At 33.9% G+C, this 13,152-nt stretch overlaps 1 pseudogene; it reads left to right on the forward strand.

Annotated features, from left to right (window-relative positions):
- Positions 1-2,287: 2,287 nt before the first annotated feature.
- On the forward strand, positions 2,288-9,897 carry LOC112097727 (annotated as a pseudogene).
- Positions 9,898-13,152: the final 3,255 nt, after the last annotated feature.

The raw sequence follows: 13,152 nt of genomic DNA on the forward strand, positions 1-13,152 counted from the left end.
ACAATTGTTCCCCATATATCAGTCACACCTATATATCATTAACATAAGAAATGAAATCTAATGTCACCTATTTAGTTAAAGAATCACTCATGAAAATTTTTTACCATTTTGCTTTGAGGATCCATATTTTGAACTGCAAGCTAATGTTCATCAAGAATCACTAATGTTCATAAAAAACAGAACATGGCCGTTGAGTAGAAAAACTATTTTTGGACAAATTATTTTTGTTGATAGAAGAATTTCTTAAGGGACTACTAAAATTATTAATAAAAATGTAGAACCACCCACATATCATCTACACAATTGACTTTGAGGATCCATGCTTTGAATTGCCGCCTAATGTTCATCAAGAACAGAGTATGCCTTGTGAGTAGAAAATTTTATGATTTTGGCCCGAAATAAAAGGAAATTAAATTAGATGAGAATCTGCCACTTTCTCATGAAAAAAGGCATACGGAGCATACCATGGTACCATACGGAGAATATTAGAACCACCCTAGAATATCTTTACCCTGATGTTTCTAACAAAAATCTGCATGTGGCAGCAATTACTAGATCTACAATTTCCCAAATAATATTTTGTGTTTCTTAAAAAATTTGAAATACATAGTTGCACTTGCACACCGTGAGACAGTGCTACAATCTACTGAGATCTAAATTATATGAGACTTTAAGCTACTAATGTTTGCATATTTCTACATGTCAAATTAACATTACCATCTATAATCCGAAACGACAGATGATAAACGGCTTTTGGCCACTTATTACTAGCATCCACAATTAATTTTTGTTCAGCAATCAGCTTATTTTATAGAAATTGATTTAGTCAGCAACAAACACTATAATTGCTACTATGTACGAACTGGTCATGAATTATCTATAAGATTTTTCATGTTGCTTTTAGGTGCATTGGATTTTTTGAGTTTAGTGCAAGAGTAGAGGAAGGCAAATTAAGAAAAAGGATAAAGATCTATAATTAGCTTCTCATAACATATTGATGGTAACATTATACATATGTATATCTAAATAATGGGGTTGGATCAGGAGCCCATTAATAATCATATATTAGCTCATATAGTTAAAAAAAAAAATGTACCATAAAGCCATTTCACCAGCACTTGTTAGCCTATGTTGAGCTTTATTATCAATACTTCATAGTTCATCGGTGCACTGCAGGTTTACTATTTGAAGTAAATGTTATGGTGCGTGCATTCTTCATAAGGCCAACTATTGAATTTAGCATTGAAACTTACAAAATGTAATAGAAAGAGGTAGATAACAGCCATAAAACACTAAGATTGGAAATCAGGGCTACTATACTATTACAAGCCCTTAGAAAAGACAGTGATCATCCTGAAATGTATCTACTGAAAGTAAGAAATATTAATCGTAAAGTTATGTGTCAACAGAACTATTGACTACTTGTCTCTAGTAGAAAGTAAATATTTTTAACTCCAGCTCTCTACTTTGTTTTAAGAGCTAGGCAAAAGAAGAAAATTTCGATGTCTAAAGTTTGCCACTTGGAATATTTCACTGTCTAAACATTCACTCACCACTTATTTCATCAACGAATTTTGTCTAATTATATGTTGATAAAGATATTAGAGTAATATAATGCGTTTAAGGCTTAACTTATATTTTTTATTAGTAGAGTGTAGAACTTTTAAGAAATAAATTATTAAATTACTATAACTAACATATTATTTTAAAGTTATGTTAAGGAAAAGAATGAAACAAAAATAAATAAATAAATAAGGGTATTCTAAAACTTTGATCTTTTTAAAAGTAGATTTTGACATAGATAAAATAATTTTTATATTTTTTAAATCACATACTCTAGTTAAAATCAAATTTGTATTTATAAAATTTGTAAATTTATTTATTTTTTTAGCACTGATATTTGAACACTATCAAGATAAGAAATAGGGTACTGGTCATGCTACAACATTATCATAGCACGTAAAAAGACAATACCATTTATTTTATTGTACTATCATTGTTGTTATAATAGTATTTTGTTAGTGGTCAAATATTTTTTTTTTAAGTAAAAAAAGTGAACAATGTAAATTAACTTTTAATCTCTCCTAAAATTCTAATTCCTAGTTACGAAACAAAATTGTTTGAAAATCATTAGGCTAACTGCATGGGTTCTTAAAACCATAGGTGATAGAAGTTACTAACACAAGCAAATTTGACGGTCCATTTTATAAAATTTGTTATTTACCATTTTACCACCTATATAAGGAGTGCCGCATCGACATATCAACTCATTTGCAGATTATTTTAATTTTGTAAAATTCATTTAACCTGCACTTGGTCGCCCCTATTCTCTGAATGGTTATGGCGATATCATCATTATCGTTACTTGTACCAACGCTAAACCCTTCTTATTCCCTTTCTCGCCTGTCATACCCTAACATTATATCCCGTGTCCACACTAAAGACAAGTAGTCAATTCAGGCCATCAGATTATAGTGGACCCACATCAATCCAACTGCTCACAATGACCGACAGCCTCTCCATCTCCATTTCAGGTTTCCTCTTCAACTGGCTTCTGCTTCCGCCGTATTTGCTCCATTTCTTGGATTCGGAGTCCGTATTTGGTCGGTCGGTCCCGCACAGCTCCCTCTCACTCCAATTGTCACCCAACAAGACCAATTGCTTAATCAAGGCACAGAACAAGAAGAGGATGGGAAATTGAAACAAGAATTTGAGAATTGGAAATCGAAAACGTCCGCATTGACCGTGCCTTTGAGGGCAATTACTTTTCTTGAGAATTGAAGTTTGGTAATGTAATTTGTTCTCCATCTGTGTTCCCTTTGTAGTCATTTCATTTATTTGTTTGTTTGCTTTTATTTGCAGGAGAAATTGATCCTCGAGATAAAAGTAAATTGTCTTTAAGCTCATTTAGTTTTATATCAAACAAAATCAAGACTGCCTTTTTCTTCAATAGTTTTGATGATAATATCTTTAGAAGCATCTCATTGACAGGTAATCGTGGTACCCCTTAAAGAGTCTATAAACTCAAGGATATTATCTTCTGCAAATGGTTCATTAAACTTCTTAGATGTAGTTAAATGTACACTGAGAACAACGAGAAGCTATGCCACTGTAGCATGTAGTGATGGCACTTAATGAGTGAGTTGCTAGGATATGAACTAGAAAAATTAAACATTGTCTCCCTGGGTATGCTAGCTTGTAAGTCGGTTAATATTAGAGCTTGAGATACTATAACCATGAGAAGCTATTGACCGCCGATTAAAATATCCATTAAAATGTCTAGGGAGTTATGAAGGTGGAGGTGTCTCCCAATTTCTAAGGCCATATAGTAGACATCATCCAGGATCCTATTAAAGTGCAGTTAGCCTCCTGCTTGATGCTAATGTCAAACAATTAATAAATTTGGTCAATGTAACTGAAACTTGCTAACTGACGTCAGATTGCGACTTGAGCACCTTAAAATGGGATAGACGATTAGTAGCACTGAATTCTTCTTGCCTAAGATTGAGCAATTGTTCTAACTACTATCTCCTATTGTAGGTTGATTATTATGTTCTAATTATGTCGATTTTGACCCAAAAAATTACATAATCTTGATCTGCATAATGTCACTGAACAGTGTCAATTTCGTTTACCAACTAACTTGAGTTTGATATAACAAACACACGGTGTGTCTCTCATGTCTCACCATGATGGAGAATTTTTCTAATGCATGAAGCAAGCTTCGATATGTGGGTTAGCTTGGAGAAGATATCTTAAAATGAAGAATATGGGGAGTTAATGGGAAGAAACAGTTCAGTAGTTTATAATTCTGTCGTCGAGCTGTATCTCTAACATGGTCAAAATTTATGTGAATAAGGACAGGGAATCTTCATTCCTCTTTCCCTTTTTATACCCACATATCTCTCAACCTTTATATGTTGCTCACTGGAGATCTGCTTCTGATAACTAAAATAAAAATTTCATCCACTCAAATAAATTCTGACCAAGCTTTCACAAGAAAAAGTAACATCTTTAGTGAAGTAATTTACAAGTAATTTAGAGTTCCTTATCATCTTCTTGTGAGTCTATCAGTATGATCCAAAAACATAATAAATCTTGTTAGATCCTGTTTATTGATGTTTAAACGCTGCTCATTGTGAAATGTAGAAACAATGACGTGAAGTTTCTTTGGTCATCAATTAGTGAGATCTTGTTTGAAGTTGTTTTCTGAAATGAACTGCCAAATGATAGTTTTTTTTTTTTTTTCTTTGGACGCATTTGATGGCTCTTTTCTCCTCATTTTAAGCATGTGCCTGCTTGGTATGGGAAGGAATAGGCTTCAGAGTTGTTATATATGTTGACATGCTCTGGTCATTACACAATATGTTCAAATTGGAAATTAGAATGAGATATTTGTCGATGCTTTTTGAGAGATCTGCATTCTATGCAGCATAACATGATTAATGAAAATGGGTTTAAGGACTGGAAAGATCTGTGGCAGCCCAAGCTTGCAGGAAGGATTTCAATGGTTAATTCTCCCAGAGAGGTTATTGGTACAGTTTTGAAGTATATGGGAGCATCATACAATTCAAACGACATTAATTAGCAAGTTGCTGCTGGGAGGATTGCTGTTCAGCAGAATCTGGCATTACTGGGAAACCAGGTACTCTTAAAGAAACGATAGCTGGTCAATGCATATTATTGCCTGACGGCTGATTTTGTTTGTAAAGTGTGCCTTTTCATACATATGAATGCATATGTTAGTGTTGTCTTCTTCTTTCCATAAATATGAATGCATATGTTGGTGTTCTTTTCTGAGATGGATGCAATAAAGGCTTTTTCTTCTAAATGACGAGTTTTCATTTAAAAATGTTATAAATCTGCCATGCATAGTATTCTAGTAGAATCATCTATAAATTCAAGTTATTGAAATTGTCTATTTGTCCAGTTTGAGTTAAGGACGCATGTAATATGAAAAATAGTTGTCGAATATTGTAGGTTAGCTAATATTTGATCAATCCTATAGGGAGGGCTTTAAGATGTCTAACAACATGTAGAATGCCCCTGCTTCCCCCACAATTTTTATCTTATACAATTTTTATCTATAAACAGTATTTGCCAGACCTTAACTGTTCAGATTCCCCTTCTCGACTATCATACCCTACGCCCCGTCTCCGTGTCTCCGATAAACAGTGCTCAATTAAGGCCATCAGATTATCCCGGTCCCACATTGATCAACGGCTCACAATGACCGACAACCTCTGTCTCCATTACAAGCTCCCTCTTCAACTCGCTTCTGCTTCCATCCTACTCTTTCTCAGATTCGGAGCCCGTATATGCTCGGCTGGTCCCACGAAGCTCCCTCTCACTCCAGCTGTCAACCGACAAGACCAATTGCCTTATCAAGACAGAGAACAAAAAGAGGATGAGAAATTGAAACAAGAATTTGAGAATTGGAAATCGAAAACGTACTCATTGACCGTGCCTTTGAGAGTTGTTTCTCTTCAGAATTCAGTGCCTCAATCTTGGGTTAAGGATTTTATGCGAAGTCAAGGAAAGTGATTGAAGTTTCAGATGAATTTGTGTGCTAGCATTGGTGGGATCTTTAACAATTTATCTGTGCCCTTTAACAAAGTCAAGGCTAATTCAGCTTCTTATATGGCTGCTGATTTGGTTAGTGTTGGTGATTCATGGCTTAGTTTTGCCATTAAAGAGAGATTGATTGAGCCAATGGCTGGAGCTGAAGACCAAGATTGGTTCAAATGCTTAAGTCACAAATGGAAGGTAACATCTTTATCTTTGGCCCGATAATTTTTATTGTCTTACATTGAAATTTGGTAATGTAATTTGTTCTCTATCTGTATTACCCTTTTTAGTCGTTTTATTTATTTGTTTATTTGCTTTTATTTGCACTAACGAAGTCTCAGGTATATCTATGCAGAATGATGCAGGAGAAATTGATCCTCGATGTGAAATATGGGCGGCACCATACAGGTGGGGCACAATGGTGATAGCCTACAAGAAAAGTAAATTTCGAAAGCATAATTTGGCTCCGATTGAGGTAATAATTGTCTTTAAACTCATTTAGTTTTATATCAAACAAAATCAAGACTGCCTTTCTCTTCAATATTTTTGATGATAATATCTTTAGAAGCATCTTATTGATGGGTAATAATTGTATCCCTGAAACAGTCTATAAACTCAATGATATTATCTTCTACAAATGGCTCATTAAACTTTGTCGTTGTAGTCAAATGTACACTCAGAGCAATGACAAGCTATGCCACTGTAGCATGTAGTGATGGCACTTAATAAGTGAGTTGCTAGGATGTGAACTAGAAAAATTAAATATTGTCTCCCTGGGCATGCTAGCTCATAAGTCAGGGTTAATATTAGAACTCAAGATACTATAACCATGAGAAGCTATTGACTGCCAATTAAAATATCCTTTAAAATGTCTAGGAAGTTATGAAGGTGGAAGTATCTTCCGATTTCTGAGGCCACATGGTAGATATCATCCAGGATCCTAGTACAGTGCAGTTAACCTCCTGCTTGATGCAATTAATAAATTTGGTCAATGCCACTGAAACATGCTAACTGACGTCGCAATGCGACATGAGCACTTCAAAATGGGACAGACGGTCGGTAGCACTAAATTTTTCTTGCCTAAGATTGAGCAATTGGTCTAACTACTAACCCCTTTTGTAGGTTGATCATTATTTTTTCATATTTTCAGTTTGACGGAAAACGTTACAGAATCTTGATCTGAATATTGTCACTGAACATTGTCAATGTCGTTTAGCGTAGCCAATTAACTTGAGTTTGGTAAAACAAATACACAGTGTGTCTCATGTCTCACAATTCAAATTATCATTTGTAATGATGGAGAATTTTTCCAATGTATGAAGTATGCTTTGATACGTGGGTTACCTTGGAGAAGGTATCTCAAAATAAAGAATATGGGGAGAAAACAGTTCAGTAGTTTATTATTATGTAGTCAAGTTTTGTCTCAAAAATGGTCCAAATTTAAATGAATAAGGACAGGGGATCTTCATTCTTTTTTCCCTTTTTTATACCGAGATATCTCTCAACCTTTATTTAATCCCCACTGGATATCTGCTTCTAATAATTAAAATAAAAATTTCACCCACACAAATAAATACTGACCAAGCTCTAACAATAAAAAGTAACATCTTTAGTCAAGTGATTTACAGTTCCTCATCATCTTAGTGAGACTATCAGTATGTTCCAAAAACATAATAAAACTGGTTTGTTCCTGTTTATTGATGTTTAAATGTTGTTCATTGTGACATGTAGAAATGATGAGGCGAAGTTTATTTGGTCATCAATTTGTAAGATCTTGTTTGAAGTTGTTTTCTGAAATGAACTGCCAAATGGTGGTTTTTTTGGGGCATTTGATGGCTCTTTTTTCCTCATTTTAAACATGTGCCTGCTTGGAACAGGAAGGATTAGGCTGCAGAGTTGTTATATATTTTGACATGCTCTGGTCATTGCACAATTTGTTCACACTGGAAAATATAATGAGAAATTTGTTTCATTCTATGCACAATAACATGATTAATGAAAATGGATTGTAGGACTGGAAAGATCTGTGGCAGCCTGAGCTCGCAGGACGAATTTCAATGGTTAATTCTCCCTGAGAGGTTATTGGTTTAGTTTTGAAGTATATGGGAGCATCATTCAATTCAAACGATATTGATTCGCAAGTTGCTGGTGGGAAGATAGCTGTTCAGCAGAATCTGGCATTACTGGCAAACCAGGTACTCTCAAAGAAATGATATCTGGTCATCGCATGTTATTGCCTGACAACTGATTTTGTTTGTAAAAGTCTGCTACTTCATACATATGAATGCATATGTTATTGTTTTCTTCTCCTTTTCATACATATGAATGCATATGTTGCTTCTTTTCCTTTCCATACATATTAATACATATGTTGGTGTTCTCTCCTGAGATGGATGCAATAAAGGCTTTTCTGAAGAAATGGCAAGGGATGTGAGATTCTGTCTCATAAAATTAACAAAAACCCAAAAACAATGAAAACCCATAATAATGTGGTGTGGGTAAATTGACGCCATTTGGTTCGTTTCCTTGATGTGAATACGCGGGCAATAGAGACTAACAAAATGAAGTGACAACAAGAAGTCAGTGTCCTTTGATGGATGCATTTTTAGGCAGAAATAGGTTTGTAATTGACCAAATTTGTCTAGCATGCCAATTTCAAAAAAATTAAATTATGTGGTTATTAGCTGTAATGAAGGGGGATAGTAGGTCCAATCAGGTGGATCCAGGAAAGTTCAACAAAGTTCTGGTATGGCGTAGAAATTGGTTTGTGCAACTCAAGAGTCTTTCTGGTGAACGATGATGGGTTTTGATTTATAAATGTTATAAATCTACTGTGCATAGTATTCTAGTAGAATCATCTATAAGTTCTAGTTATTGAAATTGTCTACCTTGTTCAGTTTGAGTTAAGGGCACATGTAATATGAAAAATAGTTGTTGCATCTTTTAGGTTACCTAACATTTGATCAATCCTATTATGAGGGCTTCAAGATGTCTAACAATATGTGGAATGCCCATGCTCCTCCCCATTGTTTATCTTATATAATAATTTGTTTTAGATGCTAATATCTTTGTCGATACCGGTAACAATATTAGAATATCTGCGTTTATTGGGTTTTACATAGGTTCGACTGTTTGACAGTACACACTATCTGAAGGCATTTGGAATTGGAGATGTATGGATTGCTGTTGGGTGGAGTAGTGATGTTCTTCCTGCTGTCAAACGTATGTCTAATGTTGCAGTTGTTGTTCCCAAGTCTGGTGCTAGCTTATGGGCTGATCTTTGGGTATACCCATGCCTGCCATTCTACTTCAATATTCACATTGTTATCTCCTTCATATTAGTGATCAGTAAACATGATAATGTGACTAATAAGTTCGTATTCTCTTTATAGGCAATCCCTGCTGCCTCAAGACTTGAAACAAAACAAATTGGACGGTGAGTCAGAGGTGCATTTCCATTAATCCATCAATGGATAGAATTCTGCTTGCAAACAGCGAGAGCATTGCCTTTCAAGCAAGAGGTTATCCCGAGCGCATCTCCCTCTGCCCTTGAGAGTACTCTGGTTAAGTTGCCTGAAGAACTTTTTAAGGGTAAACCAAGTCTGGATACTAACTTAATTGCTGGAGTACCCGACTGAAATTATGGCCAGATGTGAGTTTTTGGAGCCATTATCTGAAGCTACATTGTCGGATTATGAGTGGCTGGTTGCTAATCTGCAAAAATCCACTCCTGTACTGATCAACAAGATGCAACATTACATGTCATCATTGATCTTTAGCTAAAGGTACATTGAATATTGAAGTAGGTCAGAGCATAACTTCATTAGGAAAAGAGGCTTCAGCTACGTTAAATATTACAGGATGTACTGAGATGGCTGAAGTTGTTGAGGTTTTACGAGAAACGAAAGATAGTGTTTGTTTGAACAAAGTTGTTGCCAATCTTGCAGAGTTCGAGAAGAAAGATCACGAAGCGAATGCCACCGATTTATTCATCATTGTAGCCTCCATAGTTGAAGTTTCCTCATTTGAAGCTGTTTATGCATATGCTTTTTCCCTTCTCAAGTACAGGAAATTGAAGAATTAACCAGATGTGATGTGCTGAAAGAGGGAAGTTTCTTCTTGAATGTGGCGAAGAACCCTATCAAGGTAGATGGCGAAGAACCCTATCAAGGTAGATTTTATGATGTTAACATATTATTAAGCATTTTGTTACATCAGCAATGATGCTTTCATAGCAGCATGAAAGTGTTTAAATTTAACTGAATGATCTTGACTGATCAATTATGAGTTTTAATCGAGTAAAAACTAAATACAATAATCGTTAACAAATATTGAAATTGGGTAAATAAGATCTTGATAGTGAAGAATTTGAAATCACAACCCACACAGGAAATCACCCTTCGCGTGGGGATGGAGATGTTTACTGCAGCGATATTGAATATGTCCACTGCTCTTTGGGTTATGATGCGACTTGCCCTGAAACAATGGAAAAGATTAACATACCCTCCAATGAATGAAAACGGGTGGACTAATTCTGATTACCTAATTGACTCAGGATCGGCTGGTAATAATAACAGTTTATTAACAATGCACAGTCCGAGTACTTTTCCAGGATCAGATACGACGTGGTCTAATGTTGATAATAATAGATTATCAAATGACAAATCGTTGTTCTACTATTGCAAGCCCCCAAATTTAAGAATCTTTTTCAGAAATTAAATACGTTCTGAGAGATGCTGGTCTACTATTGCAACTTGCCAGCCCCCAGATTTAAGAATCTTTTGATGGTAATTTATCACCTGTAACTGTGCCGGAAGATTCAACTAGCACTGAAAAAGATGATAAATTAATTGATATGGAGAGTTTCCATATCACTTTTAAATCATCTTATGTAATTGTGATGTTAGGAAGCATTATTGATCTGTATGTGAATTATTATTGGCGCCATTGGTGGTTTTATCTTGTTAAAATATGGATGACTTCCAGTTACTATTTTGTTGCAGACAATCTTCTTCAATTAACATATGGTTTAAAATCATTATGTAAATCAATCTATTAATTTTTATGATATTTAACTGAGTTAAAACTAAGTGCACTCAATAAATCTCTTTTCCTTTAAAAAACGGTTACGCTTTGATTTTAGTGCTTAATATTTATTGAACTCCAATACAGGGAATTTGAAATCAAACTCGTAACTACATATTATCTAATTGCAAGTTTCTGTCCATAGCTGCTGATTTGTAGTGATTATCTAATTGACTGAGGTGACGACAATTTTTTTTTTTAATTTTCAATAGCACATTGTGGAATTCAATAATTAAATTCTCCTTTTTAATTTGTTTCCAGTTAAATTATTAATTACTTAAACTCTGTTTTAAGTCTTTATGTTTATGTGTTTATGCAGAATTGGATTCTTGAGCGTGTTGGACACGACCAACAATGAAATTGACAGTAAAAAAACAATACAACGTGTGGACTCCGGTAGATGCCATACAAGTCTACAACTTTACAAATAATAATTGAGTAAGCAACTTTGATTCTCGGGGCCCTTCAATGAATTTCTAGCCCCGTTGACTCCGCCAACTAAAGTTTGTAAAATAAAAAAATACATAGAATTCCACTAAATGCAAAACGCGTGGAATTTAATTTTCGGCCATGTGGACCAAAACATAATTTAATGAAAAAGGAAAAAAATGATAAGATTTCTAAAATATGTGAAAGATGATCCATATTTTACTGAAACGACTTATTAAATTTTTCAAAGATTTAGAATATTTAGTCATAAATTACGTGCATGTTAATTTTTCCGCCATTGACTATCATATTCTAAACTTAATAGTACATTTCTTGTTGAAGGGTACTTAGTCTCTCTTCTCCTCTTATAAAAATTATATTGATGGATTTCTTGTTATAGTTAATAGTCTTTAAGAACGGATAACTTTATTGTTTTCGTGACCAAATTATGTCCGCCTAAGGTTGTGACTATTAATAAAATTAATATTTAATGTTTATGTTAAAAGATATAAGATTTTATGCGTTCATTAATTGTTATTAGCTAAAGGATGAATTATTTTTTCAACCCAATCAGTTGATGCATCTGCAAGAGTTTTTTCTTTTATTGACCATAATTATGTTCCGGGTACAATAAATTGTCTTTGGTGCTTGGAAAATATGACTTCTTACTTCAAGTTTGATATGTCTCTCACCATAAACTTACTGGAAATATATCCTCATCTACTGTCATTTATCTAATATCAATTGAAGATCGCACTTTTTCAAACTATCACTTCCAAGTCTCATTGTCACTTGGCCATTCTTGGACCATTCAGAACCAATCAAGTGTTGAAATAATCAAATATATGCAAAATTAGAGTCACAATTTTTGGTCCCCCAAATTCTAATTATATAACTTCTATATATTTCATTGCCAGGTCACGAACTTGTTGGCACATTTTCCAAATTCCTCTTCCATCAGCTCTCACACGTTAACTTAAGTGGAAAGTTTCCAAGTTGATTGCTAGAAAGCAACGCAAAATCAGACACACTTGATCTGTCCCCTAATTCTCTTTTCTACGTTGAAAAAGAAAAAAAAAAAAAAAATATATATATATATATATCTATGTAAAAATAAATAATAAACTGAGTAAAAGTACATTTGTTTAATTAACATCTGATCGGGGCATTTTTGGTGTAAGCCACAACTAAAATCAAACAGCCCCTTAGCATACTTCTTCCATTTTATCTGCTACTTTTGTGGATCTTATAGGGTGGGCATGTGGACAGAATTTAAAAGTTTTAATAGGCTCAAAGAAGAAGATGTGTTAAATCTAAAGTTGTTGCACCTTCTGATTAAATAAAGTTGTACAATTTCATCAACTTGAAAGAATTGACATTAATGAACTGGTCGCCTCTCCATGTATGAAGCCTTCTTAAAAGTTAATTTTTATTTCAGAAAAAAAAAAGTTTAAGTTACATATATTACAGTAAGATTTTTTGAGACCAATTCCCTTCTTGAAATAATAATAGAAAAGTATTAATTTAAAAATAAAATGAATATGTATTGATTATATCCTGATTTTCATCGATTATAGTTAGAGTTTCACCAAATCAATTCCCTTATTCAAATAATACAGAAAAAATAGTAATTTAATAGTAAAATAAACAGGTGTTGATTATATATCCTAAGTTTCATCGATTATGTGATCAAAGTGGCATTGTTGATTTATTTTTTGTTCAATGTTAATTTTTAGGTTATATAAATTTCAAGGATTTAAAATCTTTGGCCATGAATTACACGCTTGTTAATTTTCCTGCCATTGACTGTCATATTCTAGACTTAATGATACCTTTCTTGATCAAGGGTAATTACTCTCTCTTCTCCTCTTATAAATTCCTCTTCCATTAACATCACTAGGAGTATGTTGATCTCTCAGACGTTAACTTGAGTGGAGAGTTTCCAAATTGATTGTTACAAAACAACACAAAAAGTAGACACACTTGATCTGTCTAATAATTCTCTTTCGGTAAAATTAAATAATTTTAGGGGAATATTCGGCCAACCTCTATAATTTCAGAGTGATCATT

The sequence above is a fragment of the Citrus clementina genome, unplaced genomic scaffold (genome assembly GCF_000493195.1).
Source record: "Citrus clementina cultivar Clemenules unplaced genomic scaffold, Citrus_clementina_v1.0 scaffold_5, whole genome shotgun sequence".
NCBI lineage: Eukaryota > Viridiplantae > Streptophyta > Magnoliopsida > Sapindales > Rutaceae > Citrus > Citrus x clementina.